The 7,425-nt window shown below is 34.0% G+C and overlaps 1 pseudogene; it reads right to left on the minus strand.

Annotated features, from left to right (window-relative positions):
* Nucleotides 1–4,018: 4,018 nt before the first annotated feature.
* Nucleotides 4,019–7,195, minus strand: LOC149548483 (pre-mRNA-splicing factor SYF2 pseudogene; annotated as a pseudogene).
* Nucleotides 7,196–7,425: the final 230 nt, after the last annotated feature.

Consider the following 7,425-nt stretch of genomic DNA (forward strand, 5'->3'; position numbering starts at 1 on the left):
TACTAGTCCCAAACTAACCACTCAATGTACCACTATGCTTTTCCTAAATCAAATTCTCTCTTATAGACCCTCTAGGGATACATAACTGATTTCTCTTAAACAAGACATCACTTTGTAAAGTATATTTAGCATATTTTTTGTTGGTGTTTTTAAATACTAAAAGTTTCAAATTATCTTGATGAGAATAAGATACATCTAGGGGTAGCTAACTCCCATCATTAACATATCCTTTCAAACACCAGGCCAACTCTAAGGCTAGACCCTTCTTCTACTTCAGGCTCTGCAAAATCTAGATGGGTGGACCTCGGATTCACTTATATGGTACCAGTCCAAAAACATATTCCTAAATCTATTAAGTAGTTTTAACCCTTATTTCTCCTAATGACTCATGCAATAACATAGATCTGAGGTAGCTAAATGTAAGTTAATGAAATTCATAAGCTATGTGAGGGCATTCTATTGTAACTCTTCAACATGAAAGGGAAAAGAAATTGATTAATGATGTTGAATATTAGCACAACCCCAAATATGCAGTAGCATGAACAAGTGGTCCTATAATTTATTAGTGCCTTATCTATTGGATAATTTAATGAATTCAATACATAAATCTATGATATCCAAGACATATTTCATACACCAAGATATTAGATCTATCCTATCACTTTTTGAATTAGACATCAGTATTCATTAAGATCTCATTCTAATGAAATATCCTTCTCAAATAACCAACAACCCTATCAAACACATCAAGCATTTACTTAGCTCTTTGTTCCAACAGCAAGACATATCAGGCATATAACCTTAAGGGGATGCAAATGGGTCTCAGTTCTTTGCCCTTAGACCACATAAGACTACAACATACTAAGATAGGACATGAGAATCAGAATGAAAGTAATGAAATTGTTTGCTCATTTTTATTCATTTCTTTGAAACAATACATTCAAATACATGAAATCAAAACATGAAAACACCTAACATATTAGAACTAACTATATTATCTTTCCTACTACTGTCATACAAGAGAAATAATGCTAAAGAATGTGGTGTCATAGTGATGGGAATACATCAAGACTGGAACCAATACTCTAACCATGAAAAACTAGAAACCCCAAATGGTATAATAGCAATCTAGAACCTCTACAATGAGAAAGAAAAAGAATGATATAGAGGAAAGAATTCTTGCATCTATTCTACATCTGACATGTGTCAACTTGAAAAACCTCTGCATGAAGTGAAAAGAATTTCTCTAATCTCTCTCTATAACTAGATATCAAATCCTTAACCATTTTTCCTACCAAAAGTATAAAGTGATTCAAAAACTTGATGGAAAAATAACCTCTTTTGATGCTAGATCTCAAATCAAGGCAAAGACAAAAATCAGTTAAATGGTCTCTAGAGGCAAGATAACCTTTTAGAATCAATTTTTTCCACAATCAAGTTTCAATAAGCTTTTATATCTACCTCCTAACCAACCTTGAAACTCAATGGGGAAATTTGCTAGTTCTACTGAGAATACCCCAAGAAAACATAAATTTTCTTATAACTCGAACTAGTGAGCACTTGTGTAAAATCTGACCTCATATTCAAAAAGTTCATTTCCTCCCAGTTCTAACGGTATATTGAACTGCCTATTTTGGACAAAAATTTCCCTTGTGGTGGCCATTTGATGTTTAGGATCCTATTCATGACTTTCATAACACTTTATTATTGCAAAAATTTAATTTTTTCTATAGTTTAAAACTATACAATAATTCAAACTTTATTTAAAATTTTGAGTGCACGTTAAGCCAAAACATAAAAAATTAATTTTATGACTCTGATTTTTTCCTTTATTTTCTCATCTAGGTCAAACTTGGTTTGACCACCCATTTGATAAGATTCATCTTCTAATTGGCTCATTCCTATGCTTTGTCATTCATCCCCTCCAACTTGGTGCCACATGGCATCATCTCATTAGCTACCTATTTTTCCACATCATTGGTCATTATGTCACTATCTAGTCAGCATTCTTCCATGTCATCAGTGATACAATGACCTTGTGCCATGTGTTACCTACCACCATGTTAGTACCTCAAAAAGTGTACCACATCTAAAACCTCTACCATGTGTTAGTTCTTGACTCGTCCACCTTATTGCCAACTCACTGCCATGTGTCAATTTTTTATTGAGTCACCATGGTGCTATGTTAACCTCCCTACAACTTTACTTTGGTGACCTAGAAATAGTTGTTAGATGTGCCACATCTCGTAATCTTGTGCATTAGAGATATGTGCTCACCACAATGCCACTTGTCATCATGCAATTGGTCAAAATTCCACATCATCACTGAATCACTGCACATATTGTTCTCACTGGATTTTAAAGTTTCTTGGTGGGTCACTTGTCAGAACCTCAACTTTTTGGGAGGTCAACATGTCGCTATTGGAAAAATCCTCCCATTTTCCAATGGAAACATGGTGACAACCAGAATCCTCAACCTTTTATAGTGAAAATTTCTAGCTTTTCTAGTACCTGATAATGCTAATATCATCAATTTTGTGTTGTGTATCCATTCAAAATTTTACTTATTCTTCTAGCCAACTGGGACCCATGTGCATGGTTTAGGCTTCAAAAGCCTTGTGTCTTGAAGACACTCAGTTGTAGTGTCCTTTTGTATTTAAACACTCAAAAGGTCTACCACATAACGAATGCTGGACAAACTAAAAATCTTATCGTCCTTCCAGCGACTTCTTTCCTAGGTTCTTAGCAGACTCACTTTTAGAGTGCCTTGTCCATGCTACTTGTACCACTATTAATGGCTTGCAAATCTAATGTTGGCTTCCAATCACTTTCATAAAATATGATAGTATGAAGCACTATAAGATTAATTTCCACCCCCCTAGCTCATGTGCTCAACAAAAGGATGAATATATCTTGCCTATTTTGAAAGCCCCTAACCATGTCACATCGATCCATTATAGTTGAAGTTCCATCTAGAAAAAGGTAGCGGTACTTCCTATAATTCATATAGTCCTCAAGAATATTGAGCATTTTGGTCATTTGTGCAAATAGAAGCATAGGATGATTTTTAGTGCAAAGGCACTTTAGCAGAACATCTAGAGTCTGCAACTTTCTTGAGTCCATAAGAATTTTTGCAAGATCAAAGCTTTGCAAAGGAGGAGAGCTTCCAAATATTCTATTTTTCAGCTAAAGCACTGGCTACTAGATATGCAAGTCTAAATCATTTTCCTGAAGCAAGTGATGAGGACTCTGTGATCTTGGTAGACCATTAAACTCAGATGTGTGGGAAAAACCATGCAACAACCTCTTCATCCATGGATGATAGAGTTGTTATGATTTTTGATATGTAAATAACCTATCATTTCACACTGAATCCACCAAGGGAGCATGAATAGGTGGAATGAAAGAGTAGATAGATTTTAAATGTTGAATTTCATAAAGGAAATGCTCCTAATGTGAGACAACAAATGGCTCATCAAACAAATCAATTGCTTTGTCAGGAAGATGACGATCAGCTATATAATGACCAGTTAATTGGGTAGCAACAACCAATGCTCTATCCATTATCCTCACACCATGATGGCCTTCATATTTTTCTTTCAGACTACACAAAATGCTGATGGTTTCAGCCATGCTAGGTTCAACCACATACACTTGGTGGGATCAGGGCTTGAAAGCAACATCTTTCTCTACATATTTTTTGTACTCTTCTAATGTAGTTGCTCCTATACAGCTTAGTTGGCCTCAAGAGAGCATTGGTTTAAATATATTCACAACATCCATTGAACCCTCAGTACACCCAACACCAAGAACCAAATGCAGATCTAGAGTCACCTCTTCCATAATCAAGGGACCCAACTGTTCAATCCAAAGCATCATTGCTAGTGCCACAACTTGTTACACTTTTAACACTTCCCAACCTCCTTCATTTTGATTTGAACATGGTCTATTTCACATGGTCATTCTTTTAAGATGAGATGCCTCCTTCACTTCTTCCCTCTATTTTGATGGCATCTTCCTATGTTTTCCTCTTTTGATCCTTGTCCTCTAGCTCTTTCACCATTTTCTCAATATTCTCTTCTAGAATCTTTGGTGCCTTTCCATACTATAGACTTGAACCATCCTAATAAAATTTAGGGTTAGATTCTTTAATCTTTGCATATTCATCCATGTCATTAGATATAATTTTGGTATGCTTCTTATAAGCATTGTATAAAGACTTTTGGTTGAACACATCCCATCCAAATGGAGTAGGCTTTTTTTATTTCTTGTACTTTTCTTCAGCTACCTCTTAAGTATCTAACATGTAGGCATTTTGTAATATCAATACCATTTGCATCTAAATGCTTTCCTAAGGTTTTCTTCTTCTCTTAAATCCACTTTTGTTTTGACACACCTTAGGGCTCATGTACCATTTTTTGTATCTTCTTTTTTGTAATTATGTCCTTCTAATTAGCTTTTTTTTATTTATTCATTTTAAGTATCAGTTCAAATAGCTTCTTTTACCTCCCAGTGAGTTTTGAGTAGTCCACCCTAGAGTCATCATCATTATTTTTCTCAAACTTTTTCTCATATATAAAGACATCAACATTGAAAGTCTTTTAAAACATCTTCATATCCCTATGTCTAATCAGTCTAATGCAATTAGTCAGGCACCAAAGTGGGCTCGACTAATTTTTTCTTGTTTTCAAACAACTGATACTCCAAACTAACCCATTAAACACATCATATTGATTAGAACCAAGTGTGACCATTGATTAATCAATTGAGACACATTATACCATTGATCTAAAAACTATCAATTTAATGCTAGGAGGTCCTTTGATTAGCTTTAAAAGCTAACACAAACACTTGATCGAGCTTGGAAATTAGACACACTAATTCTTTGTTCTACACACTTTTAACCCATCAAATCTTGTTTCATGACGAATTCGTTGTCAAAAGATATTGACTATCAAAGTTACCTTTTTAAAATTGCCTGCAAGAAAACACGTCAAAAAACTATAAATTGTATTCGGATTTGGCTTTGAAAACTAGGAAAACTGACACTTGGGGAGACAAAAACTAGGACATTGGTTCACTATCACAAGGATAGTAGAAATCTAAAATTTGGGCTCATGAAAAATAATAATACGCAAATGGTAAGCTATCAAAATAGGCTACTTAGAATTGCAGACTAGAAGCACTAATATAAAATCATTTTTTTCAAATGGAATTGACTTGGAAAAGTGGGTAGAGGGAATCATCAAGACTTAAAAATTGGAACACCTAAAGCATTTTTAGTATGGTACATAGTGGTATAATCCATTCAATCTCACCTTTAACAGATTCAAAGATATGACATCACAAACAGGGGTTCCAACAAATCTACACTTGCTGACACAAATAAAAAGTTAGAAATTGCATTTGGAATCACGTTTGAAAACTAATCAAATGGATTTGTCAAAGGCTCAAAAATGAAACATAATATGTCTCTAACCTCTAAAATAAAACACAAAAGGAATTTTCTCATTTTGGTCAACTGGGTCAAATTTATAACAAGTCAAGCAAGGCTTCCCAGAATTCAGAACAAATTGCATCAACATGACATCAATAAATGACCAACTTTGAGGGATTCAAAACTTAGTCAAACAGATTTGAACAACTCAAAATCTAAAACATAGGTTCTTTGGTATGGACACTAAACACTCCCAAAATGGTGAGTCATGAAACATCATTGGGTGCAAGATATTCAAATGCAAACACAACCTTTTGTCATTGTTTGACACTTCGGCAAAAATGAAGATTTGACAATTGCTCAAAATAGGACTTCATGAAATGGCTCAAAATGGAAATTTATCATCATGGGACACATAGGCATACTGAATACAAGGTGTTAGAAATATTAAACACCTCTTAGACCTCAAATGGATAGTCCAGTACAAAGTCATCAAAAAGCACTTAAGGGCTTTAAAAAATTTCAATGTTGACCAAAATTAGGGTTTCAATTTTGAGTACCAAAATTAGCTCTATCTGGGGATGCATGTCCCTTGCAAGCATGGCAAGAATTTAGATTTCTAGAAGAATTATACCATTCTCAAAAACTTCCTCTCGAACAACTTTATTGAAAGCAGGAAAACTACTCCTAATATGTACAAATGATGACCCTAGGCCACTGAATTTAAAAAAAAAATTTACCTCTATCATATATCTATTTTTCATTTGCACTCTCATGAGGTAAGCTGAAAACATCTCTTCTATCAATTTCACTAATTAGATCAGCATCTTGAAACAAATTACTTGGCAAAATGAAACAACTTCCTTCATCCTCATAATGTATATATACATCAACATTAACCTCTACCTCATGCTCACTATGAGACAAAATATTAGCATGCTCATGTAAACTAGGATCAAGGTGAAAACTGTCATCTACATATGACTAATACATGTTATTAACTAAAAACAAAAATGATTCATATTCTACCTTGTTCAACAAGTTGCATATATCAAAATCTTGCAACTCACCTTGTGTAACCAGGTGTGAAGAATATGTGAAATTTGATCAATGCCTTCTTGAAGTCATGTCATTCATTAAATTAGATTTACCTTTTGCTAAAACCTCTTCACTCTCAAACAACTAATTAGTTACCAATTCTAAAAGACTATCATGAAAGTGTTGACATAAACCATGCTGATCATAATCCTCACTAGACAACTCATTAGAATGAACTTTGAAGCTATCATTAGCACATAGTGAAAACTCAACATCAAATTTATCACTTTTGGCCTTTGCTTCTTTGTTATATTTGAAACCAATTTTAGTAAAATTAGCATGATAAGAATCTAAAAGAAAATGTAACTTCTCCCTATTGGTACTCTCCTTATTAGAAAATTTGTCCTATGTATTGATACTTGATCTATTATCACATACACCTCCAAAACTTGTCAACAGATATTCTGATTTTATATCAAATTCAACATCAAACCTTGGGGAAATGACCTCACCTTGAGAAGATATACCACAAGGGATAGCATGAGAATCCAGAGAAACATTTTCATATCTTTCGAGATCATGAAGTTCTGAAATTTCATCAACACTCAACAAGACTTCATCATAGGTCTCTTCTCCTAGGTTCTGATCATAAACCGGCTGATCTAGAAAGCTTATAGAAGTAGTACCATTAATATGAAAATCTAAAAAACTAGAATCCATACTACAACATATTACCTCTTATTTTCACAATACCTCTTTACTAGGTGTGTTATTCTCATCTTTTTCGAAAGAAGAATTATTTGTACTACTGTTAATACTTTCCACTCTCATGCATACTATCACACGATTCATTTTCAGTCACATAACCATCTTCATCCTGCTAACTAGAATCATCTAATTTAGTAGATCTAGAATCCATCTCTTCATAATCACAAGAAATGTTGTCATTA

This window comes from Cupressus sempervirens, chromosome 7 (assembly GCF_028749045.1).
Source record: "Cupressus sempervirens isolate cs-2001-9-10 chromosome 7, ASM2874904v1, whole genome shotgun sequence".
Taxonomy (NCBI): domain Eukaryota; kingdom Viridiplantae; phylum Streptophyta; class Pinopsida; order Cupressales; family Cupressaceae; genus Cupressus; species Cupressus sempervirens.